Raw genomic sequence first — 17406 nt, 5'->3', positions numbered from 1 at the left:
ATAAGTAAAGGACAATAAAGTAAAGTGCATAAAGCTAAAGAACAGGAATTAAAAAGTGCATAAAGTTAAAGAACAATAAATTAAAAACATAAATTAGGCTTAGACAAGATTTGAGCTGAAAGCCTTGATGTTCATCATGGTTGATAAACAAATACACTTGTCACCACCCATTTCTTGTCGGTTTCATGTTTATTCAGTCCATAATAAGTCCATATCGCGATATAGAACAAGATGGTTATGTGCCTAACTCAAAAGAACTCTAATTCAGGGCCATTCTGTTAATTTCTACGTTCTTGACTCTAAAATGAAGGTCCATGCGCAACTGGAAGTGCCGTGCGCCATACGTAGTGGCATGCAAACCTTGCCCTGATCAAAGGATGCAGAACCAGTTTTAGGGCATTCTGACTAGGGAAAAAGTGGCATGAGCCACATGTAGCGGCATGCAGCCATTACTCAGTGGTGTGTGCCACTTCTGGCGTAGTCAAAAGCCTTCTGGTTGATCATGGATTTCTCTCCTAACCAGTGTAAAGAACGTGTTTTTAGGACACTAAAATAAAAGAAAAAGATGGAGAAGGGTTAAAGGCTCTCGAGAGTTACCTTTGCTTAGAGAAATCCAAAGAGTTCTAGGAAAAATGAATCAAAATCCAAAAGCTTTGAACTCGAACCAATGAATCCAAGATTATTTCTAATCTGAGTGTTTGTGGGATTTTAATCACTTAATAGGGAAAACTTTTTTGTAAATGATTGTATTAACCACTTGAATCCAAAAGAAATATAAGTTTTCTTAGATTCAAAGCAACCCAAAATGATTGTATTAATACAATCTGAGTGATTGTATTAACCGCTTGAGTTTTTAAATTTTAAGAGTTCCCCTTAAGCAACCCAAAATCCCCTCTTGCACAATTCCCAAGCCCTATTTATAGGCAAATGGGGAAAGTCTTGCCTTAATTTAGGAATTAGGTGGCAAGTGCCACTGGTGGGCCCCAAAATCGATCTGGCCCATTTTTACCAAATTGGACAATGTGGCATGCAAAATAAGGGGGTGCACCAGGATGCGAAACCCTTGGAAATCTAAAAAAGTAAAAAAAAGATCAAACAACTCAATTATCTTAACCACGGACCATCGATCGGATGTTCCAATTCAGTTTTATATTGAAAAAGTTTATCATCACTGAGTCTTTTAGGGGTAAAAATTGAGCATCTACATTTTTCAAGATAAGAGAATATAAAAAATATGTGTTCACACAAATCAAATGCAAAAATTGATTTAGGTCCATGAGATTCCTCCTCTTGGAAGATCAATTCCATAAAACAAAAGGTTTATTCCCTAGGTCTTGTGAATACTCAAATTTTGAGGCTCAAAAAGCCAGTTTTCCCGGACTGCAAACAGTCCGGCCGGACCAGAGGCCATTTTAGAAATTTACCAGAAGTATGCCAATATGGTACTTAAAACGTCCGGGACGTCGCGAGGATCACGGAAATGGTCCCGGAATATTTTTTGGAGGTCTGAAACTCCTGGAAAAGCCTCCGGAACGTAAAACTAGAAAGTCCGCCGGCCGCCCTCCACGGCGGCAGCGGCGGCGGCGGCCGCCCTTCACGGCGGCGACAGCCGCCCTCGACGGCGGAAGCGGCCGCTGGAGACGGCGGTGGCAGCCGCCCTTCACGACGGCAGCAGCCGCCCTCACCAGCGGCAGCGGCGGCGGCCGCCCTCCTCGACGGGAGCAGCGGCCGCCCTCCAGCCCGATTTTTGCCTATAAATAGGCCCCGAGTCCTCAGTTTTTACTTACTCAGTCTGTGTTGACGGACGCTCCTTCTCCCCTACGCTCCTTGCGATTCTTTTACTATTTTTCTGCATTTTAATTTAGCTTTATTGCTTTCTTGCTTTGTTAATTGGTCACTAAAATTGAATTAATTAATATTCCCTTAACGAGGAGCTTAACCTGGAGCTAAGAAGTGGCCGACGACTGACTCAGGTAATAGCGAAACCCTCTCTATTTAATTTCAGCATAATCTGCATGCTTCTCTTCTATTCCTAATTCTACAACTGCATAAATGCATTCACATCATCATTAGGCAAATAAACTGCCTTAATTAAATAATTTTAGGCTAAATGCCCGGTTAATTAATAATCGTGGTATTAAAGCCTAAATCCGACAATATCGGCTAAAGGTATCTAGTCAATTAATGACTATGGTATAATCGCCTTTATTTCGAACAGTTCGGCTTAAGTCCAATTAATCCATAATTGTGGCTAAATAGCCTTAATTAAACACGTTTTCTTGGCAATAAATTGCCTACATTGCAATTCAATTGATCTCTTTTGGCAAACAAATTGCTTATAAGTGAGATTAATTTTTTTTTAGCGACAAATCGCTTAAATCGAACTTTTGGCTAAAAAGCCTTAAATCAACCTTTTGGCTAAAAGCCTTAAATTAATCAATTTTGGCGACAATTGCCCAATCAACACTTTTGGCAATCAAATTGCCTAAATCAACTCATTTTGGCTAAAAGCCTTCAAATAATCAATTTTGGCGACAATCGCCTAAATCACATAAATTTTTGGCAATCAAATTGCCTAAATCAATCATTTTGGCTAAAAGCCTTAAATCAACACTTTTGGCAACAAATGCCTAAATCAAATCAATCAATTTTCGGCAAAATGCCTAAACAAAATGCACGAAGCATACACACACTTATGCATAAAGCATACCCATTCAAAGCCCTTTAAAAAAGGCATATCGAACTACGTTGACTTTGATCTTCCATTCAAACGGAAGTACGTAGGCACGTTTGGGATTTAACCCCGAGCGGCAAGTCGAAATCACTTAAATACTCTATTGGTCCAATTACATCATTATCTTGCAAAGCATTCATTCATTGGTTAGTTAATCAGCATGACATAGTCTCGGGATCTACCTCGGGTTCGAAGATTGTGCCTTAAACATTGGGATAATTAATCTAGTAATTAGGTTAATTAAAATTGGAGTCACCTAGGGTTTTTTCCTAGTTTACCCTAAAATAATTAAACAAGGTGGCGACTCATACATTCACGTGCATTTCTGCCCTTAGTCATATGCATTTATATGCTTGATATTTGGGGTAGGGGTTCACAGGTCTTTAAAATAGACCTAAGAAAGTAGTCAAATAGAAAGTCAAAGCCTATATCATAAGGGAGATTGAAGCTAAAAAGGATGGAAAAGAGGTAGTATTGCACCTAGGCAATAGAGAGGACGGGCTTCCCGCGTTGCATGGTATGCTCGTGTTCCCTGAAAGTGAAAAAATGCTATTTGGACCTAGATCCAAGTCGTGCTATGTGCCAAGCCTGGTGCATTTTTCTTGCATGATTTGCATGGACATTATTGTGAACCCTCCCCCGAAGGCAAAATTAATGCTAGAACGAGGTATGCTCACGTGTGTATTTTATGAAGTCGCCACCTAGTTTATTTTTATAAGGGAAAACTAAGAAAGAACCCTAAATGACTCCAATTTTAATTAACCTAAGTCTAGATTAATTATCCCAAAGTTTAAGGCACAATCTACGAACCCGAGGTGGATCTCGAGACTATGTCATGCTGATTAGCTAACCTAAGTGTAAATGCTTTACAAGGTAATTTGATGCAATTGGACCAAAAAAGTGTTTTGATGATTTCGACTTGCCGCCTGGGGTTAAATCTCGAACGTGCCTACGTACTCTCGTTTGAATGGGAGATCAAAGCCGACGTAGTTCAATAAAGCCTATTCAAAGGCATCTTGAAGGGGTATGCTTCATGCATGAGTGTGTGTATGCTTCGTGCATTTTTTAGGCATTTTGCCAAAGATTGATTTTTTTTGTTTTAGGCATTTGTTGCCAAAAGGTGCTTGATTGGGCAATTTATTGCCAAAAATTGATGTTTGGGCTATTTATCGCCAAAATGATTGATTAAGGCATTTGTGCCAAAAGTTGGGCAATTTGTTGCCAAAAATTGGTTAGGCGATTTGTCACCGAAATGATTAAGGCATTTGTGCCAAAACGGGTTTTTGTTGGGCGATTTGTCGCCAAAAAGGTTGTTATTTGAATTATAGGCAATTTGTTGCCAAAAACGATTGATTAAACCGTAGGCAATTTGTTGCCAAAATGTGATTGATTAAACTATAGGCAATTTGTTGCCAAAAACGTGATTGATTAGGCTTTTAGCCACAATTATTGATTAATTGGACTTTTAGCCGAACTGATCGAAATAAAGGCAATTACACCGTAGTTATTAATTAACTAGGCACTTTAGCCAATATGTTTGAAGTTTAGCATTAATACCACGATTATTGATTAACCGGGCATTTTAGCCTAAACTTATTTACTTAAGGCAGTTTGCTGCCAAAATGATTATGGTGTGAATGCAGTTGTTTAATTAGAATTAGGAGTAGAAGAGAATATGTACAAAATGCTGAAATTAAATAGGCAGGGTTTCGTTATTACCTGAGTTAATCGTCGGCCTCTTCTTAGCTTCAGCTTGAAAATTCCAGGTTAAGCTCCTCGTTTGGAGAATATTAATTAAAATTAATTTAATTAAGTGACCAAATATCACAATAGCAGAGTAATAAAAGCCTACACTAAATGCAGAAAAGCAGTAAAAGAACCGCAAGGAGCGTAGGAGAGAAGAGAGCGTCCGTTAACACAGACTGAGTGAGTAAAACTGTCGATTCGGAGCGTTATTTATAGGGAAAAACAGGCTGGAGGGCGGGTGCTACCGCCGTGGACCGCGGGCGCTCCCGTCGTGGCCTGTCCACTCACTAGTTTTTTGTTCCAAAGGCTTTTTCGGGAGTTCCGTACCTCCAAAAAATATTCCGGGACCAGTTCCGCGATCCTCGTAATTTTCCGGACGTTTCAAGTACCATATTGGCATACTTTTGGTGAACTTTCCGAATGGCCTCCGGTCCTGCCGGACTATTTGCAGTTAGGGAAAACAGGCTTTTTGAGCCTCAAAATTTGAGTATTCACAATTATATGGGACCTAACTTATCAAGTTTTAATCTTTTTTGGTCAATTGAGACTTCTAATCAGGAAGAAATACCAGACTAAATATGTTTTCTATTGAGATTTTATTTCTTCCTTAAATAAGTTAGATGATTTTCCTAATTAGAATTGATAACACCCTAAGAAGTCTATATAAAGAGATATCTCTATACTATCAAAGGCCATTATTCCATATTCTATTCTTTTTTACAAGATTTAAAGTAATCAAGTTGGAGGTCAAGATTCAAAGAAGCGTTACAAGTCATTTGTCAACTAGTTTTTATTTTTAAATTATTCTTATTTTATTTTCATTATTCATGATGTTTATGGGAATATTTATAAGTTTATTCGGATTTAGTTTATTCACTATGTTGAACTAAATTTTTATACTAAGGATTTGATGTAACTTAATTTCGATTCTAATTCATAATATCAGATTTGGTTTTCTTTGTTTATGATATAATATATTATTTTGCTTAATGCTTCCAAGTAGAGTTTCTACGTTGGATTAATTTATTTCATTAATCACTATCAAGAGAAGGGTTTTTGCTATGAAAAAGGTAATAAATTTCATGGGTAATAACTTGATATGGAAGCTATATAGTTTAACTCATGAGAGGTTTATCAAATAATCATATAACTAAATGATTGAAAACATATTTGGTTAGACGATTAGGAGATATGTAATTGAATTGGGTTAATGTTAATAAATACATTTGGATGACTTATTAGCGATTTTAGGATTATTTCTCCTATGTTGAACAATTAAAATTGATTACCAACTAATAAAATAAATTGGATAAAATTAAATGAAGTCAAATTTCCTAGTAGCTTTTATCCCTTAAATTTTTCTCTACAATTACTTTGCTTGATTTCCTTTTATTAATATTTAATTTAGTTATTTTATTTTCATTTTGCAAACAACTTTCTCAATTGTCACTTAAATATAGTACGATAAAATAATTTCAGTACTTGTTATACAATTCTCGTGAAAAAGATACTTTATTCGCTTTTATTATTATTGTAATTTCGTGCACTTGTGAATTTGTCTGTCAATTTGAATGATTGAGTTTAATTGAATGGTGAACAATATTAGTTTTTTTTTTCCCTTTATATAAAAGTTACTCCGTATTTATAAATCATACATTTTTAACTGTATTTAAAAAATATATGTTAAACATATTATATATAGAAATTTTTGATTAAATCATATTGAATGTGAATAAACTTTCTAGTTCAATGAATTCTTACCTTTACCGTTTCAACAACTAGGCCGATTTTCAGAACATCGTTATAGATAATTAATAATACATTATTATTAATTTTTTATTAAAATTTTATATTATAATCCATGTAATGCATGTTTAAATGTCTAACGTGTTACTCTCTCCTTTCCAAAATTATGGCCTCACTTTTGGAATGAATTAAAAAGGATACTGAGCCATATATATGAGACGGAGAGAGTTGGCTTTTCCACAATACTCTTATATAATAATTCTTGTAAGTAATTAATATTAGTTGAATATTAAATTGTGGACAAAAAACCTTAAGATAATTAATTTTGGTATACTAACTATTCATCGATTTTGAAAGTTTCAATGAATTATTAATATACAATTTTTAGGGTCTTTAGGTGTATATGTGACAAAATAAAAAGATTATAATTAAATGATTTAACTTTTCTTAAATTTTATGAAATTTTTCTAAATCAAGAAGGAGGGATTAAATCCAAGAAAACACCACTTGCCTACGCCATATGGCCCCAACCCTATCATCATCAAATATACCCCTAACAACACTTGAAGGACTATCAAGGACATGCAAACCACAACTAAAAGAGAGAGCAGCATTAGCCAACTTTATCAACAACTTTGTTTCCTTTTTGATAAACTTTCTTTATCAAAACCTACCATCTTCTCTACATCAAAAGCCTACAAGCAGACACCATAGTCTAGTACCTTAAGGACGTTCGATCCATTGAGTTAAGAAACGAGACTAAAGCCTGGGAATCAGTTTGAACTTCCACCAATTTGAAACTCTTTTCCCAAGCTAATGATAATCCTTGAAAAATGCCCCATAACTAACAACCAACACAATACATTCACTAATGTTCATAACGAAACTAGTTACCCATCTTTCCCCATCATCACGAAAGGCTCCTCCATATACTGTAGGTCCTAGATTCCCTTTTGAACAACCATTCGTATTAAGTGTTACCCAAGACTGAGGAGGAGTAGACCAACTCACAAACACAGTCCTGGCAGTCTCGCACCAATTAAAGCAATCAAACCATTGACCTAAGCATGCTCGAACTCTCTAGCTTTCTTGAGAAGACATTCCTTCAAAATACAAAAAGTAGAGGATGGGTTGAAAATCCTCTCATTTCTGCTTTTCCAAAGCCACCAAACCACTGTTATAAATAAGATATTCCAACTACACCCATCAAATGAAATATCACTTCTCGCCAGATTGATTCGCAACCAGTCCCGCAAAGGTAAGTCATAGAAACCAGGCATTGATCATAGAGGATGAAAAGTATCCTAAACACCCTTCGGCCGACTATAATTCCTCAAAACATGGACCACTAACTCCACCTCCATTAAGCAAGCATCATAGTGAATTTGATTAGTGAAGCGGCATTCAAAGCGCTCCTCAATACACATCACATAACCGTGATAAACTTTCCACAAGAATAACTTGATCCGTTGCGGGACTGGAACATGCCAAATCAACTTCTAGTCATTCAAAGATAAGCTAGTATTCACTTGGCAAAAAACAAATAAGACCACAATACCGTGTAACTACTAGTAGCCAATTAATCCTACATGACACCATCCTAATCTTGCTCTTCATTATTTAAAAAGTAGGCGTAATGGAATTTAATACTTGCTTGGGTAACTTCCCGTGTGGCTTTTGCCAGTCCTAGCCCTCGTTATCTTTCCAATAATCCCAAATAAATCGACTAAGTTCTAGGTTAGAGACAGGCGCAATAGCCAAGTCAATAGGGGGATCAACATGCAACCAGTTATCCTCCCAAAATTGATTTGACCGATCATTTCTAATATCCAGCACAGTACCATCCCTTACCACTTTCATACCCTCAAATATTGCTTTTGATACATGTGAAGAATTAAAGTATTGTGGCCGGAAGGTCAAGCATGTTTCTTAGACATCAAAGTGTATCCCTAAAAGACCTAACTGGAACATCCTTCACCTCCACCGGGACACCATGCATAACATCATCATCATCTTGTTGGACCTTTTTTGTGCTTCTTTGAAGCTAGTTGTTTTCCTCTCTAGGCCTATCTTTGTTGACATAAATCTCCTCAGAGCGAGTCGCCATTATTTTGAATTCCAAAAGCAATTTCTTTCTATAATTTTCTTTAATTATACAAAATAATAAAATTACACATATATATTGTTAGCACGATACCTTTGTGAAAAATTTTTTTGGTGTGAACTAAAAATATCCTGACCTCATTAACAGGGACCGTCTAATCCGGTTCAGGATTTAGTTATAGTTAAGACTCCTCACTCTTTCCTAAATGTGTATTTAATTATATCGAATCCGCGAACTCTTTTCATATGCCAGCCTACATTGCTAACTGAGTCACAATACCTAAGTTAAAGACTATAATGTTGGGACTAAGTTTATGTCACTGTACAATATCAGGAAATATGCACGCGTTAAATGGCGTATATCATAGTAATAATCAGTGTCATCTTCCGCAAGTGTACAAACGAAGAAAAGAAAATTAAAATGAAATTATCATTTCATCGTCTTCTTTAATAAATACATCATTATGTCTTTCTTAACACGCGCCCCTTTCTACACACACATAGACCAGGGAGAGAACTCTCCTAATTTAATTTGATTAATCTCTCTCTCTCTCTCTCTCTCTCTGTGATCAGGTCTAGGGTTTCGAAATATTTGCTTCTCTCACTGTTCCATTTCCCTATTGGATGAAGTATTATTTTAGTACTGGTTTTAATTTCTCTGCCTCGATTTCTTTAAAATTAGGGTATCAAATTGGAGGCATGATGCTAAAGGAGTTGTAATTTGGTTTTATTAATTGGATTTTGCATCATGGAGAACGGTCACGATGGAAAATTAGTTAGTAAGATGTCGGGATTAGGGCTTAATGATTTTGCATCTTCGTCTTCGAATCTTGATTTTAATGCTAACAACGGGACTATGGCTACCATGACTTCCACCTCCGCGACCAGCAGCAACAGCAACAACAACAACGACAGCTTGTTTCAGGTAATGAAAGCTGTAGAAGCTGCCGAGGCCACCATCAGACAACTGGTATGGTATTTTACGTGCAAAGAAATGATGGGCATGCTTTGGTTGCTTGTTTTTTAAATCCATAAGTCAGAAAATGGACACTTCGAGACTGTAATATAGTTTTTAGTGGAGTCACTATTCTTTATCTTTTTAGTTTCATATATTTAAACACGGGATTTTATTGATAATGAATGTAATGAGGTATTTAGGAGTTTTGGTCCTTTTTTACTTGTTGATTTTGGCATGGAAAGAATGGAGATTGGCTGGTAATATTTTGCATTGTACCTTCTCAGGTAGAAGAGAATACCGGATTAAGGACTGAGAACACCGGATTAAGGTCTGAGAATACCCGGTTAAGGACTGAACTCCAGAGGACAATGAAGGAACTCAAAAAATATGTAAAGCTCCTATAGTTTCTGCTAATTATCCATTCAACTTTAATTGATATTAACTTATCAAATCAAACTGTTTTTGGGTTATCATATTGCTTATGTAGGTCCTGTTTGGCATCAACTTTTGAGGTATTGTTTAGTGTTTAATACTAGTCAAATGCTACCTCGGTATTTATACCATTCGGTAATATAGTGTTTATACTAGAATTTAGAGGTTGAGCAAGTGGATCATGGAACCTTACCTCCCTTTACATTTAGCTAAAGGCTATTAGAACAAATGACAACTACAGTGGTTATGCTGATTCTTGCAAAATCCTACAATAACTGGAAGTTACTGCAACAGCTAGTATTGCTGAATAGGGCTGTAGTTTTGTCTCCTTTAGTTTTTGAGAGTAAATTTTAATGCACAGGATTTAAACTGGTATTGGTCTAAGTACATGATTTTAATACCATGGGTATCAAATCATAATTTTCCTCTGAACTGGTTAGAACATATCAAGAGATATGGTTTGATTTAGTAAGTGGGTGATGATTTCAATAGAATCACGCTAACAATAGCATCGTGTTCGAATACGATGACATGACATGGAAATCTAAAATATACTTGAATGCATATGATATTTACTTGCACATAATAAATTCCTTTTGAAAATATATTGAAATAAATACCTTGAAACTCGGGAGCTGCTCTAGATTCATTGTGAGAAAATATATTAATATAGATGTATGCTGAACAATTTCCCAATTCTTAGTTTCTCACTGTGACATAGTATTCTTACTATAAAGAATAGGTAGTTTCTCAAAGGAGTATATATGCCTCAAACTGTCTACTCACTAACAGAGTAAGTAAATTTCAGCTCTAATCACCCTTAAGTGTACAATTACATGGTACATAATTTAGCTCCAATCTAGAGCTGTTGTGAACAGCAGCTGTTAGGGTATATTTGGTACCTTTGCTTTTCGAATTATTCTTTTCCATTATAATTTTAGTGGCATCTCATTGATTTTACAATTCTTTATGATTTACAATCAAGTCCATGTTGCTATGTGTAGTGGGATTTAGTCTTCATAAAACAGTCATGTCCCTCGTCTGTGGATCTTTACACATTTTTATTGGTTGTGGCATTTGGCAGAAAATTGATGAATCAATGGGCCAAAGATCTCATTCTGTTGATCCATGGAATGAGCAGGTTCATGGTCCTTATGATCAATCAGTTCCATCTGTAAGTGATCTAGAATATAAGGTTAAGGGGATCGGCACTACTTCTGCAGCTGATCCATCTGCCACGCTGGTTCTCCACCAAGATTTAAAGCCTAATAGTGAAGATCCTGCTATAAGGAGTCGGGTTGAAAGCCACTCAGACATTAGCAAGATAAATGGGACTCTGAAGGTGCTTCCTGTAAGGCAGGCACCTGTTGATAATGCTGGTTTCTCCCAGTTCTCGTCACCATCTGCGGCATCGCTTTCCCCAAGCAGGTATTTTGAATAGATTAAAGTAGTCTTGGCAAGGGTAAGTACAGATTCCAACAACATTGCATGTTTATGCTAGGTATCAAATCGAAGGGGAATATGATCCACGGTCAAATTTGTCTGGACATGGGCTAATGCAAATGGCTGAAGTAAATAACCCAAGTGGTCTTTGGAAACAGGTATTCAAAATATTGCTCTTCAAGGCCTTTAGACACACGCATGCATGTCTATAGTGCAGGTCTTCTTTATAAACTTATTTACATTTCTATAGGACTTTGTTCTCAAGATTAGGGAGCATGAAGACGAGATTTTTCTGTTGAGGAAACATCTTGCTGACTATTCTTCAAAGGTAAATGAGCATAAGCAATAATCACTTGTTTCCTAGGTTCCCTTAATGCTTCTATGTTCAATAAAACCTGTGCTGTTTGAAGGTCTAATAAATAACATTTGTTGACAGGAAGCACAAATACGAAATGAAAAATATGTCCTGGAGAAGCGCATTGCTTATATGCGCCTGGTATGCTGGCCTTTGCCTTATATGCTGCTAGTTTGTCCTCCTCCCCCCACCTCCACCCCTCTACTCCTATCTCATTCTTCTTCTTGTTACCTCCCTACACTTGTTTGGCAATAATCCAGTTAAATTTGTTGGACTTCCTGCTGTTAGGCATTTGATCAACAACAACAGGATCTCGTTGATGCGGCATCAAAAGCTCTCTCATACAGACAAGACATAATTGAAGAGAATATACGTCTGACATATGAATTGCAGGTTACTTTACTCACTACTGTATTTGTTTATGTTTATTCTTTATCATCTTAGGTACTTGATTTACTTTATTGTATATTTTTACACTCATTGCTTGGATGTTTTACTTGTTTGTTCAATTTTTCATCAAAATTGGATCCTACTTTTTAATTTGAAATTCTTTCTGTTTTCAACTATTGATCATCTATTCTTTAATGTGCCTTTCTACCATATATGTTGTTAGTTCTGCTTGTATATTACTATCTTGAATTTAAATTTTTACCAAATCTTTGCTAAGTTGAAAGTAATGTTTGTTTGGAATGTACTGACAAATTCTTCCTTTCCTTTGCTTAGCATGTTTTAATAGTCACTGTCAATTGATGTTGAAGAACACTTCTCAGGCATCTGTCTCTTAAAGTTCTTCTGAAAAGTTACTGTAAATTTGATGATGTTATGCATGGCTTTATGATTACCATCAATTTAGTGGCTGGTCATATGCATCTATCCTTTTGTTCTTTTAGTTCAATAAAAATTTGCCAGAGTTACTTTTGAGGTCCTTAATTTCTTCTCGCAGGCTGCACAACAAGAAAGATCAACATTTGTTTCCTCTTTGCTGCCTCTTCTTCAAGAGTATTCTTTGCAGCCACGAGTTCCAGATGCCCAGTCTATTGTTAGCAATGTCAGGGTCAGTATCAATTGTTTTGAATCGTGTCTATGAAGTTTTTTTATGCTTTTATGGTGTAAGAATTTTTTTTGAAGTATGCATTTAGTTAGTATGTTAAACTTTTTTTTATTTATTTTGACTGCTATTACTTGCTGCTTGCAAATGAATAATTACTTTTTGTTGTTAAATGAATATGTATATTTTAGTGATTCTTGTAGCATACCTCGGGTTTAAGGCTCAATGATCACTTGGTAGTGCCTCTATCATTGCCTGCCTGACTCAACTAAGGGGCACACTTTATTGCTTGGGCATGCACCTTTTCTAGGTTTAAGGTGCGGCAAAAGCAGGCCTCTATTTTTATTACCACCATTCATGTTCTTAGTTAATTTTTTTATCTATAGTGTTGCTTTAAGTTTGGACATTAGTTTATGATGTGTTATGAATTTGTAATACACCCAATTAAATAGGCATTAACTGAAAAAAGGACAAGGATGGTAGGTTTTGTGACATTTTCAATTGAAAGCAGCAGGAATGAAAAAATAATGAAAAAGAGAAAAATTAGAAACAGGAAAAGAAGAAAAGAAGAAAATAACGATCCAAATGGGGTTTTAGACAATTTCTATCTGGATTTGAAAAACAGAATAAAATCTATTGTGGAATCAGAGTGAATCATTTGTTTATATCATGAATTTTTTCAAACCATTAGCAAAATCACTGGTATCAATAGTAAAGCAAGGGTGAATTAAATATTGAAATTAGTAATAAATAAACAACTTAACTGTCTGTCTGGATGGGGTGAGGGAAGGGTAATTAATGGAAGGTTAAGGAAGGAGAAGGGCAAGGAGGATTATAATAAAAATTTCGTGTTTGGGAGAAGCTGAATTAATCGAAAAGTAAAGAAAGGTGATTTATATTCTTTATGTTTGGGAAGAGTTGAAGTAAGGGAGATGAAGCTTACTCTTACATGTAAATTAATTTACATGTCTCACCTCCACCTACTTACACCCCAAGTTCCACTTTAGACTCATATTGCACAGGTGTGCACTTGTGCTTTAGGCTCCTGGACTCTTTTGCATCTTGATTTGCCTTGTTTCTTCACTAAACTTTGGGAAAAATTACGATGTGTTTGAAAACCTTAAATTTAATCAAATTTCATATAAGCCATAAAATAACATTTTCAAGCAAATTTCCTTCGAGCTCATCTTTAGTTCTCCTAAATCTGGAATAAATTAGAAAATTATACTGAAAATTAAGAACAAGTGGACTAAATGTTGAAGATCAAATGAAATTGCTCAAAAAAAACAAATATCTTATGGATCTAAAGAATTTTAATTATATTAGCCTTTTAGCTTTTGAATCATTTTATAAATTTTTGGATATTTAATACTTACAATAAATAGGTATAAACGTTAATAAAACAGTGGAGAAAATAAGATAAATATAATTCTTCCCTATAGCTTTTGTAGGACTCTCAATGTTGCGTGTATAATTGCATAAATTGAACTAGTCATTCTCCATTTTTTCCCTAATTAATTTGCTTTCTTTAAGCTAGTTAATGAAATGGTAAGATTAATACTATCTACATACATATAGAGGTTCCCTGCCCTGATATACATACATATATGTAAAAGTAAGTAATATGAAAATATGATGATAGAAAATTTAAAACTAGCCAAAAGTTTACCTTTTCAATATTTGTCTTTGATAAAAATAAACATGAAAAAAAAAAAATCATACATTTTGGAGAAGTTGTCTGTGGTTGGGTTATTAAGAAGGAGAACTGATAAGGGGGAGTTGTTGGTAGGTGAATAAGGGAAGGAAGTAGGAAAATAAATATCTCTCTGCTCCCTTGTGAAAAAGTCTCAGCATTTGTAGGTCGAGTGGCTGTTAGGCCTGTTACACTTTTATTGAGAACAGCTGAAATGGCAGTTACACTTGACACATTGGCATTTCATGATGATCTGAATCAGGTGTTGAAAAATCACGTCAACCTTTCAAAATCTGTCATGTAATGGGGTATTATACAAACCCTGCCTCTAACTAGTCTGTTCCCCCTCCCCCCACCACTCGCGCTTGTCTTGTGTGGTGTTATCTTTCCCACAATTCACATATCTCTGCTTTGTTTTCTGTACTTCAAGTATTCCCCCTTTCTTTTTTAATTAATTAATCAATGACTTATTCTTTTCTGTTTTATTTTAATTTTTGCTATAAGTTGTATACACATTCATTGCTCGTCTTCTTCCTCAGGTTCTGTTCCGACATCTCCAGGAGAAGCTCATTCAAACAGAGGTATGCTATTATATCTGAGGTTGTCAATAAAAATTACTTGCTTCCTATCTTATTTTGGATCTTTAACTAGTAAACAGGTGCTATTAATATTGAGTATCCTGTTGCACTACTTATTGACTTTCATAAATGGATTCTGTTGATTATCATTTTTCTTTGGCTCCAGTCAAAGCTCAAGGAATCCCATTATCAATTGACACCTTGGCATTTGGATGCCAACCACTCAAATGTTGCTCCTCAGTCACCATCTCATTCAACTGGTGCAGCATTTCCTTTTATTTCCTCTCAGAACAAAAGTGTACTTGAATTGGTGCCCCAGCCAACATATGCCCACGGAAAGCTATCTCTGTCTTCTCCTGATCCGCAGACAACTGAATGGGGGCTGTTGAATCACCATCAGGGAGATTTGGGTGGTGCTGTTGCAAAAAATATGGAACCACATGATGTAGGGAGATATTCACCTCTTGCAAGCAGGTGAGCCTGGTCAAATGGAGACTGCTATGTGAACTGAATGTACAATTACAACCATCTCCATTTGTTGGTGGGTTCTGTTTTCATTAAATTCTTATGTTGGTGTTGGTAATATATGCATGATCATGGTCTAAATGATGCCTCTTAATTGTGTGGATAATAGACATTCCCTGACATTAGCTGTCTTGCATCTCTGCTGCAAAATAATTAAGCTGCCTTTACTTTGCTCATTTTTGAACAAATATTGTTGAGGTCTTCATTTGCATATATCTTCTTGGCCAAAGTTGTGTTGTTTTGTGAAATAATCATTAATAATTTTGACAATTAAAACATTTCTAAGCTTCTTAAGTCTTCTTCATATGGATCAAAGGAACAAGGCGCATTAAAGCGCAAAGGACTGCTGGAGCCTAGGTGTGTGCCTGAGCTAGGTGAGGGAAAGAAAAGCATAAATCTGAAAATTATATTTTAAGATATCAGAAAAAATAAGAAAAAAAAATCAGATATACATGGAAGAAACATGTAAATCAGAACAGAATCAGCAACATAATGACTTGTATTTTAAGGTATTGGAGTTAAGAGAGAAGGGAGTAGAAGCAAGAACATTGAAAAAATACGGAAGCAGGAAACAGAAAGCAGATAAAGGAAGAGAAATTGAAAGAGAGAGATATATATCTGGATGGCTGAATGGCTGTTGGCCAGAGACTGGATTGCAGGAGTGGAGCCAGGGGCAGCGCTGGATGGAGGAGTGAAGGCTGAATCGAAGAGCACAACACTGGTTTTGTGTTGCACTCTGTTTCTATATTTAGTTTATTTATTACATAAAAAAATGCTGCTTGGACAACTTTATATTGAAAGAAAGCCCTAGGTGACAGTTTAGGAAAAAAGATAGAAAGGTACCGCCTATACTTTCAACAGGAGGTTTCCCTGGTCTTTCATGAGTTCCTTTAAGAAGTCTTTTTGAATTGCGTTATTCTTAGATGAAAGTCTTCCCAAATTTGACTTATCGAGCCATCTGCTGCCTCAAGAGTAACAGTCATCATTATCATCCTAGTACCTTCCATAGGTTGACACTGGCGGGTGCGGCAGTGAGCTTTCTATACTTGTGGGTTTATGCATGAACAAATCTTTGCCCCACTAGCGTGCAAGTTACATGGATTTGCATTGCTATTTGTCTCTGACTGCAGAAATATTCTTGCTGGAAATATACAATTTACATGTAAATGCATTATGGTGGTTGGTTATCTTTTATTGTTTAACAGCTTAAATCTACGCACAGTTGGATGTCCAAAGTTTCTACAGTGTAGTTTCTATCAGTGAATTACTTAGATGATCTCTTTCTCAATGTTGCATTGACCCAATATGTGGCTGTTTTCCAGGAACTCTGCGACACAAGATATACCTGCACAGTTTACAGTTACTAGGGGTGATTCACATGCTGTACATTATGGAGAAGAAACTGGCAATAAACAAGTTACTTTTCGTGAGCCTGAGCAATAATGAGATGGATGATCCTGATCCAGAGCGATACCAGAATGAGAGAGAACCTTCAGGCAATTGGGGAACTACCCACCTCGATGATCCGAGCTCCTCATATTCACCTACCTACCTCCTGTTCTTGAAGAACCTTCTTCGTCCTTTTCAGAGGGTTAGAAAAGCTTGGTTGTTGGTCCATTTTTTCTGCCTAAGTTCTTGGTTTAAGCCCTGTTGTTGATTATCCCAAATTGGCATGCAGCTGCTGATGATGATCCATTGCCAGCTATTAAGGATCTTCAAATTTCAGGTGAAGCAGTTCCTGGACGAGAACTCCAGGATGTGGATATTCCATCAATGGGACAACCAGTTGTAACTTTGAGGTATGGGTTCAGGATTAGCATTTGGGTTCAGGATTAGCATTTGGGTTCCATCTGTTATTATGGGTGTATTTCTACATAAAGTTATTCATATTTCTTTAACTGCTTGTTGCACGGTTAGTGGGTACGCCATTCAGAAGATGGATCTGTTCATTATATTGAGGGTAATCTTTTCGTCTCTCCCTTGTGCAATTTTTTTTTCTGGTTTTCATTTTCCTCATGCATAACTGTTCATTAAGGAAAAGGATA

General features: G+C 36.1%; 1 pseudogene across 1 annotated transcript; it reads left to right on the top strand.

Moving 5' to 3' along the window:
• The first annotated feature begins 8760 nt into the window (after positions 1–8760).
• Positions 8761–17321, top strand: LOC149491785 (uncharacterized; annotated as a pseudogene). The gene is made up of 13 exons (XR_016319273.1): positions 8761–9299; positions 9572–9676; positions 10804–11147; positions 11221–11320; positions 11413–11490; positions 11599–11658; positions 11806–11910; positions 12461–12571; positions 14798–14839; positions 15003–15310; positions 16684–16952; positions 17040–17160; positions 17279–17321. The product of XR_016319273.1 is annotated as an uncharacterized LOC149491785 (transcript).
• Positions 17322–17406: the final 85 nt, after the last annotated feature.

The sequence above is a fragment of the Jatropha curcas genome, unplaced genomic scaffold (genome assembly GCF_041381405.1).
Source record: "Jatropha curcas cultivar XTBG-Jc1 unplaced genomic scaffold, XTBG_Jcur_1.0 HiC_scaffold_600_pilon, whole genome shotgun sequence".
NCBI classification, from domain to species: Eukaryota; Viridiplantae; Streptophyta; class Magnoliopsida; order Malpighiales; family Euphorbiaceae; genus Jatropha; species Jatropha curcas.
This window is presented reverse-complemented; position numbering and strand designations above follow the sequence as displayed.